The following is a 9,914-nucleotide window of genomic DNA, read 5'->3' on the forward strand; positions in this document are numbered from 1 at the left end:
TCCACAAATCCTTCACTGCTCCCATCCCTTGCATTGTCACTCTGGCTCCAGCCACCACCATTCCTTGCCTGTTTGTCACAGCAACCCCCTAATAGGTATCTGTCATCCACCCCTTCTCTGTGTTGTGTTCTTGGTACCTTTAAGGCTGTGAATCTGCTCATGTCATCCATTCAGTCTAGCTCCTTTCATGGCTTCACAATGTCCACAGGATAAAGGCCAAGGCAAACCTCTAGGTCTGTCATGACCTGATCTCCAACACATTTCCCTCTCTCCACCACCCAGGCCTCCAGCCAAGTTAAACTCCTTGCAGGTCCTGGAAGCGCTGCCCTCTCTTTTGTGTACGGACATGTGCGTCTCTTGTTCCCTCTGCCTGTCATCCCTCGAATCTCTCGCCTTGGCTAACTCTTCGCCTTTCAAGCCTCCCTTAGACATCAGCTTCCCCTGACAACTGCATTGGTGTCCCTTCTGGGTGCTCCTAAAAACTGTGCCTCTCCCCTCCAGCCCTTCCACAGAGGTCGTGGACACCCCACCTGCTCACGGTCTCTTCCATCGGCCTGTGAGCATCCTGAGGGCAAGAACCACACTGGTTCTGTCAGAGGCGTTTGAACCACACAACTCCATCTTGAGTAGGGCCTCGGTAAAATAAGGCTGAGACGTGCTGGGCTGCACTCCCATAGGTTGGGCATTCTAAGTCACAGGATGAGATAGGAGGTCGGCACAAGATACGGGTCATAAAGGCCTTGCTAGTAAAACAGGTTACAGTAAAGAAACCGGCCAAAAACCACCAAAACCAAGGCAGCAATGAGAGTGATCTCTGGTCATCCTCACTGCTACACTCCCACCGGCCCCAAGACAGCTCTCAGATGCCATGACAATGTCAGGAAGTTAGCTTATCTGGTCTAGCAAGGGGCAGAACACTCAGTTTGAGGAATTGCCCACCCCTTTCCAGAAAACTCATGAATAATCCACCCCTTGTTTAGCATATAATCAAGAAATTACCATAAAAATGGGCAAAACTAGCAGTCCTCGGGGCTGCTCTACCTATGGATGGCCATTCTTCATGACTTTACTTTTTAAATAAACTTGCTTTCACTTTACTCTGTGGACTCACCCCAATTTCTTTCTCGCACGAGATCCAAGAACCCTCTCTTGGGGTCTGGATTGGGACCGCTTTTCAGCAACAGCTCTGGTGCCTCCTGCGGTGCCTAGCCCACAGCAGGCTCTCAAATGCTGCACTGTATTTTCTTGCTTCTAAGGAAATTCCATACTGTAAGACATTCCATCTACCTGCATTTTAGAAGGAAATGGAGGTGCCCCATTAAATGGATGCCAATTTTTTTAAAATAGTGAAATCCTGCACCTGTATTTAGGCCAATGCATGCCTTTTGCCAGGAAGGGTTGGGATTAGTGGTTGGATCTTCCTTCTCTGCACTTGGGGTGGGTGCTTCTCCAGGGGCCGCAGCAGCAGTTCTGCAGAGCATCAGATGGCCACTGAGTTCCTCGGGGCATGCTTGACAGGGACCCCTAGAGCGCTCGAGGATTGCCAAAGGAATTGTAAGCATATTGAAAAAATGCCATGATTTCTTCTGCGTTTGCCACTTGATTAAACTTAGTTTTTCATTTTTTACCTATATTGACTTATATATTGCTGGAAGTAAAACAGAATCTCAGGAATCAGTGTGATGCATTTGACAGATGTTGTTCTGCTCCTGAGCGATGGTCCCATGAGACCTGTGCACTTTCCTCCTTCCAGCCCCCCTCTCCCACCACCATGCTGTCTCCAGGCTCAGGAAGGGTTCTGTGGTCTTTATCAGGAACGGAGGTACTGCAAGGTCTGGTTTTCCAGCCTGATTCTCCGTTAGCCACCAAGGGTGAAGAAACAGCCTCATCCTGTTGCTTAATTCCATTTTCTCCCCTAGGATCTCTTCCACTTTTGAGGAGCTCAAGCTCTGTGGGCCATGCGAGCTCTCCTCCTTTGTGAGCGTACATGTTCCCTCGTTTGTCGATATCCACTTAGAGAGCCGAGAGCGGTCTTTGTCTTTAGAAGACAATGCTGGCAGGTGGGAGGAGCGGGGGTCAGAGTCCCTTCTGTTAGTGCATGTGGGAAGGGGCAATCTTCCTTGCAGTGTGAGAGGTTTGTATTCTTGTCTGTTATAAAATCCTATCTCTCTCCCACCATTATCATAAATGTAGCCTGTGCATAGCCTTCCCTTCTGTTTCTCTTCTACCTATCTCTAGTGTGTCTGTTTTCAAGGTGTTCCACAACATGAAAAGGCCTCAGTGAGTGGTAGTGTCCAGGAGTGCAGTGTGACCTAAGGGACAGAAAAATCACTTACGGGATAACCTGCTTGAAAAACAAAATAAAACTAAACAAAAAACCAAAACTACTGCTTCACTGTGACTCAAACTTTGGCTTCAAATGGCTATCTTTCCTCCTAAGACCTTTCATAAGTGTGCTGTCACAGCACCTTTGCCTAAGGACTCTGCCTCTGTGCTTTCACACCACCCTCGCCTAAGGCCTCTGTCTCTGCGCTATCACACCATCCTTGCCTAAGGCCTCAGTGCTGTCACAGCATGCTTGCCTAAGGACTCTGCCTCTGTGCTATCACACCATCCTTGCCTAAGGCCTCTGTCTGTGTGCTATCACACCATCCTTGCCTAAGGACTCTGCCTCTGTGCTATCACACCATCCTTGCCTAAGGCCTCTGCCTCTGTGCTATCACACCATCCTTGCCTAAGGCCTCTGTCTGTGTGCTATCACACCATCCTTGCCTAAGGCCTCTGTCTCTGTCCTGTCACAATATTTTTGCTGCCAGAAAACACAGATAGGGAGAGAACTTTTAAAGATAACTTCAATAATAGTACACACTTTGGCTGGGTGCAGTGGCTCACCCCTGTAAACCCAGCACTTTAGGAGTCTGAGTCAAGTGGATCACACCAGCCTGGCCAATATGGTAAAACCCTGTCTCTACTAAAAATGCAAAAATTAGCTGGATGTGGTGGCATGTGCCTGTAGTCCCAGCTTCTCACGAGGCTGAGGTGGGAGAATCGTTTGAACCTGGGAGGTGTAGGTTGTAGCGAGCTGAGATCATGCCACTGCACTCTAGCCTGGGCGACAGAGTGAGACTCCATCTCAAAATTAAAAAAAAAAATAGTACACACTTGAATAATTATTTTCAGATTGCAAAACACTTTTATTCATTATATAATAACTATTCCTCACATCAACCCATTCATTGTAATTCTGTTTTTACAGGCCTGGATTTGGTAAGTTATGTTGATTTATTCATTTAGGTATGTATTCATTCATCCATCCAAAATACATTCCCTGAATCTATAATATGTACATATTATTGAGCTGAATTATATGAAGGATGCCCTCTAACAGCATGTAAACTTGTGGTATTAATATTAATAATATAATAATTATTAATATAATTATATAAATATAATCAATATACTATTAATAATATAACATTTTCATATTAACAGTAATATGAAATGTAAAACTAAAAATAGTATAGCATAAGAAGTGTCGAGGTGGAACTTGCTGTGGGATCACACAAAAAGGGGAATGAAATCGGGTGGGAACTGCGAGAACTATTTATGGGGTGTAGGACTACAGTACTGGGTTTGGGACCCAGGGTTGTTCAAGGGTGGGCTGATGAGGCTAAAATGTTCTGTGGGAACTGAGAGAGAACAGGTTTTGAAGTGCCAGGCTCGGCATGTGTCATACTGGCTTGGAGGATGCTTGAGGGGAAGCCAGGGCCTGACCTGCTGGGGCAGCATGGGAGAAGTAGGAAGAGAGTGTGGCCTGGGGAGCCCCTGGTTGGCTGGTGCTGGGTGAACGTGGAAGCACAGTGTGTGAGCTTCTCTTCTCTGACCACAGCTGCCTTGTTCTTGGAAAGGGTCCTGTTTTATAAATGGGGCGGTGGAGGCATGGGGAAGTGGAGCAGCTCCCACCATTGCCCTGGGCTTGGCAGCCGTGAGACATGGCCAGCGGCCGCCCTGCGCTCTGGCCTCAATGCCCGCCCTGTGCAGATGTGCAGCGGTAGTGCAGGGTCAGTGCCCTCTCACAGGCCCTCACAGGAGGCTGCTTGTTGAGTGGTGCCAGCTCAGCCAAGCGTTCTCTGGGTCTCTGCTCAGGCTCCACTTTCTCAGAGGGCTGGAGGAGGTGGATGGTGCCGAGAGCTTCCCGGTGGCTCCCGGCCCTCCTCAGGGCCTGCCCGGGCAGGGAGGTGACAGCAGTCCCTGAGAGATCCCACCCTTCTCCCACACACAGTGGGCCAGGGGTGAGGGAAGGGGCCCTCCAGCCCTTACCTCTGAGTACTTGCCCTGCAGAGCTGCTGTTATTATCTGTCAAGGCTGATTTCTCTGAGGTGACAGCTTTGACTTCAGATCTCCTTCTTTAATTGAGTCTTTGTCACTCCATTGATGGTAATTTGCACATCCAATAACTATGGCTAATGTGGGATGGAGGTGTGGTGATGTTGGTGGGGACGAGCGAGCTGCTGAGGCTGAGACCTGCTGGGAGGAGCCTTGGAAGCTGGGCTGCTGCAGGCTGTGCCGCCCCAGGCTCAGGCTAGGGTGCTGCACAGTTCTGTCTCTCATTTGCCAAACATTTTCTGAGCTCAGACTCAGTGTAAGGAGGACAAGGATATAAGAATGAATGACAGAAGGTCCTTGTTTTAGAGGACTTTCCAGTCTCATGAGAGAAAGAGACATACACAAATGACTAGATTGGAGATGCACAGGCAGTTAGTCACAGACACGTCTGCACGCTGGGGTCTGGGAGCCGAACAGCCACCTGCAATTCAACTACATTCAATGTAATTGAACCATCTGTTCTGGGCACCTATTTCTGGGTGGGCCCAGTGGAGTGGTGGGCCGGGAGCGGGGAGGAACAAAGGCACAAAGACTGACGCTGCTTTCCGCCCTGCTCTCTCTTGCTCTCTCACCCCCCGCTCATTCTCATCTCTCTCCCGTCTTCCCTCCCGCTCTCTATCTGTGGTGTGCACTCTACTCTCAGCTCTGGGCTTGTCTCTGGGGCTGGAATGGTGAGCCGAGACATTCTCTGTCTTTGTCCTTGTGGAACCTACTGAAGTGTGTGGGAGACACAGCCATTCATCCAATAAGCGCCGTGTACGTAATGGGGAGCTGCGCTCAGGAGGGACTCAGGGAGCTCTGAACGTGTCCCGCGGGACCCAGGCTCATCTGTGGGCCTCAGGGAGCTGGGCATGCGCCACAGAACTCTGGAGCAACTGAAGACCTCTTATTCCTTATTACAGATATAAATGTTATATTCATACATCGGTATATATAAACTTTATATATATTTATATAAATTAAATTGTAACCTACAGAATAGGACTTCTGGCAATGAGAATGTATCTGCTCAAAAAGCTGAACAGCCATAGAAAATGGAAATTAACTCTCAAAGATTTTGCATATTCAAAGGAGTCCAGAAAAATACTGAACAAAAACATGAATGAATATTTGTATAATCTTTGGTGGCTGAGGCCTTCTAAAAGCACAAAGGTAGATAGATCATTCTGATCACATAAAATTGTAAAGCATTAGAAAACCGCAAACGAAGGTGAAAGACCACTGAGAACCTGGAAGCCTTCTCCCTCACACGTGGCACACTGGTGGTTACACCAGGCTGGTGAGGGCTGCACAGCTGGTCTTCGAGTTAGAACACGACAGCCCCCCAGCACCAGCTGGCAGACGGCTGCCTGTCTGAGTCTCCCAAGGCTGTGGACCCTGCCACTGACTTCCCTGGGACCAGCTCTACCTTTTCCCACATTCAGGAATGTGTAGATTAACGTCTGCTGTGGTTTGAATGTGTCCTCCAAGGTTCATCTGTTGGCACCTTCATCCCCAATGCACACTTCTGAGGGATGGGATCTTTAGGAGGCGATTAGGTCCCGAGGACTCAGTCCTCATGAATGGATTAATGCCATCATCTTGGGAGGGGGTTATTTATCCAGGAGTCGGTTACGATCTCAGGAGTGGGTCAGTTATCCTGGGAGTGACTTACCTGTCTCAGGAGTGAGTTAGTTATCCTGGGAGTGAGTGACTCACCTCTGGAGTGGGTTAGTTATTGTGGGAGTGAGTTACTCATGTTAGGAGTGGGTTAGTTACTGTGGGAGTGAGTTACTCGTGTTGGGAGTGGGTTAGTTACTGTGGGAGTGAGTTACTCATGTTAGGAGTGGGTTAGTTACTGTGGGAGTGAGTTACTCGTGTTGGGAGTGGGTTAGTTACTGTGGGAGTGAGTTACTCATGTTGGGAGTGGGTTAGTTACTGTGGGAATGAGTTACTCATGTTGGGAGTGGGTTAGTTATTGTGGGAGTGAGTTACTCGTGTTGGGAGTGGGTTAGTTAGTGTGGGAGTGAGTTACTCATGTTGGGAGTGGGTTAGTTACTGTGGGAGTGAGTTACTCATGTTGGGAGTGGGTTAGTTACTGTGGGAGTGAGTTACTCATGTTGGGAGTGGGTTAGTTACTGTGGGAGTGAGTTACTCATGTTGGGAGTGGGTTAGTTACTGTGGGAGTGAGTTACTCGTGTTGGGAGTGGGTTAGTTAGTGTGGGAGTGAGTTACTCGTGTTGGGAGTGGGTTAGTTAGTGTGGGAGTGAGTTACTCATGTTGGGAGTGGGTTAGTTACTGTGGGAGTGAGTTACTCGTGTTGGGAGTGGGTTAGTTATTGTGGGAGTGAGTTACTCATGTTGGGAGTGGGTTAGTTATTGTGGGAGTGAATTACTCGTGTTGGGAGTGGGTTAGTTATCCTGGGAGTGAGTTACTCGTGTTGGGAGTGGGTTAGTTACTGTGGGAGTGGGTTAGTTATTGTGGGAGTGAGTTATTCATGTTGGGAGTGGGTTAGTTACTGTGGGAGTGAGTTACTCATGTTGGGAGTGGGTTAGTTATTGTGGGAGTGAGTTACTCATGTTAGGAGTGGGTTAGTTACTGTGGGAGTGAGTTACTCATGTTGGGAGTGGGTTAGTTATTGTGGGAGTGAGTTACTCAGGTTAGGAGTGGGTTAGTTATTGTGGGAGTGAATTACTCGTGTTGGGAGTGGGTTAGTTATCCTGGGAGTGAGTTACTCGTGTTGGGAGTGGGTTAGTTACTGTGGGAGTGGGTTAGTTATTGTGGGAGTGAGTTATTCATGTTGGGAGTGGGTTAGTTACTGTGGGAGTGAGTTACTCATGTTGGGAGTGGGTTAGTTATTGTGGGAGTGAGTTACTCATGTTAGGAGTGGGTTAGTTACTGTGGGAGTGAGTTACTCGTGTTGGGAGTGGGTTAGTTATTGTGGGAGTGAGTTACTCATGTTGGGAGTGGGTTAGTTATCCTGGGAGTGAGTTACTCATGTTAGGAGTGGGTTAGTTATCCTGGGAGTGAGTTACTCATGTTGGGAGTGGGTTAGTTATCATGGGAGTCAGTTACTCACCTTGGGAGTGGGTTAGTTATTGTGAGAGTCAGTTACTCACCTTGGGAGTGGGTTAGTTATTGTGGGAGTCAGTTACTCACCTTGGGAGTGGTTCAGTTATTGTGAGGATCAGTTACTTACCTTGGGAGTGGTTCAGTTATCATGGCAGTGGGCTCCTGAGTTCATTCCCCCTTCTCTGTCTCTTGCTCTCTTGCAGTCTTGTCCTTCCACCTTCCACCACGGGATGACACAGCAAGAGGGTGCTTGCCAGACGAGGTCCTCCGACTTTGGACTTCCCACCCCCCAGAACTGTAAGAAATGAATCTCCTCTGTTCTTTATCAATGACCTGGACTGTGGTATTCCACTGCAGCAGCACAATACAGACTCAGACAGTGACTTCAGGATGCTGCTCCAGTGATGCAGCTGATTTCCGTCCTAATGGGTTGATGCCCATGCCACACAACTGTCAAAATGCCTTGACTTCCACCCTATCCTTAACATAGTATTATTGAATACTTTCTCTGTGCCGGGCACTGGCTTGTGGATGTTGGACTCGCTAACATGTATAATACTCACAACTCTAAGAAGGAGGTATCATTACCATAACTACTGCCCAAGATTACAAATGAACAAACAGAGACATGGAGAGCTCCACTCTTGCCCGGGCTTATGCAGATTTAAAAAGGTGACAGGAGGTTGAACCTGGACAGTCTGACTTTGAGCTCATGCTCAACCACTAAACATCATTGCTGCTTCCAAATCAATCAGGAAAGAACAAGAACAACCCAAAAGAGAAAAGCGGGTGAAGGGTTTGAACAGGTAATTTGCACACACAAACATACAAAAGAGACACAAACGTACAATTAGCCTATGCAAAGATACTCATCCTCACTAAAAATTAAAAAAATGTGAATACCAACAATAATAAGATATTTTCTCTTATTGTATTGAAAAAAATGTTAAATGGACAAAGCCAGTGTTAGAGATGTTGTGAGGATTTGGACAATCCCAAGTGCTATTGGGGGAGTCATCATAGCATTTTGGGGGCAGTTTGGCACAATGTATTGAATATAAACGTGTTTACTCCCTGAATCAGTGAGTCCAGTTCCAGGTTTACCATAAGTAGAAAATTACAGCGGTGTAAGGAGATACATACGCAAGGATGCTCATGAAAGTATCATTTATAATTGTAAAACTATGGGAGCATCCAAAATGCCTATCAATAGTGAATTGGTAGAGCAAATTATTGGAGATCCTTACAATAAAACACTAACCTTTAAAGATAGTGACGAAAATGAAAAGACTTGAATGCCATTAATCATGAAACAAGATCATAGAACGGCGTGTATAGTATCCTATACCCTGGACAGTATCCTACAACGCCCACTGTATAGTGGGATGTATAGAGTATGTGTATCCATGTCTATATGTGAAAGGGAGTATTCTGAAAGCGAGGTCACTAAAAAGTAAGTGGTAAGTGTCTTCAGCTCTGAGAGAGGTTTTAATTTTTTCTCCTTTTTGGGGGGATTTCACATTGTTTGAATTTTTACGTGGAAAATATGTCATTTTAATAAAAATAGTAAATATATTTAGTTAAAAATAAATGACCTGTATGATATTGGCCATGGCATCTCACTGAGTCTCCTGGAAGGCTTTGCATTTCTTTAGAGGAGCTTTTTCACACTGCAGGTTAAAACCCATGACTGCTTGTGAAATCAGTTTGGTAGGTTATAGACAGCATTAAGAAACAAAAAAAATGTGTAAAATTGAGTGTTACTTTGTGAAATAATAAAAATTTGATAAATGCGTCCCATTGGTGAGGTAAAATGCTGTCCTTTCTAGGGCTAGAAGCCCTGCTTTGGGGTTTGCTAAGGACGTCCTCCTGAGCAGCCAGGTTCCCAGAGTGCACTGAGGAGCCTCTCCCCACCTCGAAGGAAGGAACAGAGGGGCCCGCAGGGAGGCCAGCTCTCTTCTCATGGCTTATGGCATCCACACGGGCACTCACATCTCGCTCTTTCTCCCTTCTTTTATCCAGGGCACTGGATGAGCTGTGCTTGTTGAAACTGTTTCTGTAGCATTAGGTACGATAGAAACACAGCTTTCTATGCACACCAGCTTGCTGGGGCCGTGCTGCTGGCACCACAGAGCCGCACCCTGGTGAATGTTTGAGGCGAATGTGCAGGGCCCCCTTGTGAGGTTCTGTGGAGGATTCTTTAATGCTTCCTCTGGACTGAATTTAACATTACGTTGATAATGACTCAAAAGAAGGGTATAGACAGGAAGACCATGTATAGCAATAAGACTAATGATACTACTCATAAAACATTTTATAATTCAAATGCAATATGACCACTGGAAAAAGTTGCATGAATTATGTTTTTATTTTCTGTATTTTATGATGCCTTTGAAGACCCAGAGAGAGACTCTGCCTCTCCCAGGGTTTGCTAATTCCTGGAGACCACAAACAACTTGCCTGCCAGCAGGCCTTTG

At 46.8% G+C, this 9,914-nt stretch overlaps 1 long non-coding RNA gene across 1 annotated transcript in view; it reads left to right on the forward strand.

Annotated features, from left to right (window-relative positions):
• LOC123568666 (uncharacterized) overlaps nt 1-9,232 on the forward strand; it is a 54,244-nt gene extending 45,012 nt beyond the window's left edge. The window contains exon 4 of the long non-coding RNA XR_006692071.3: nt 7,641-9,232. This is a non-coding gene — a long non-coding RNA (uncharacterized lncRNA). The remainder of the gene's footprint in view (nt 1-7,640) is intronic.
• Nucleotides 9,233-9,914: the final 682 nt, after the last annotated feature.

Source organism: Macaca fascicularis, chromosome 14 (genome assembly GCF_037993035.2).
Source record: "Macaca fascicularis isolate 582-1 chromosome 14, T2T-MFA8v1.1".
Taxonomy (NCBI): domain Eukaryota; kingdom Metazoa; phylum Chordata; class Mammalia; order Primates; family Cercopithecidae; genus Macaca; species Macaca fascicularis.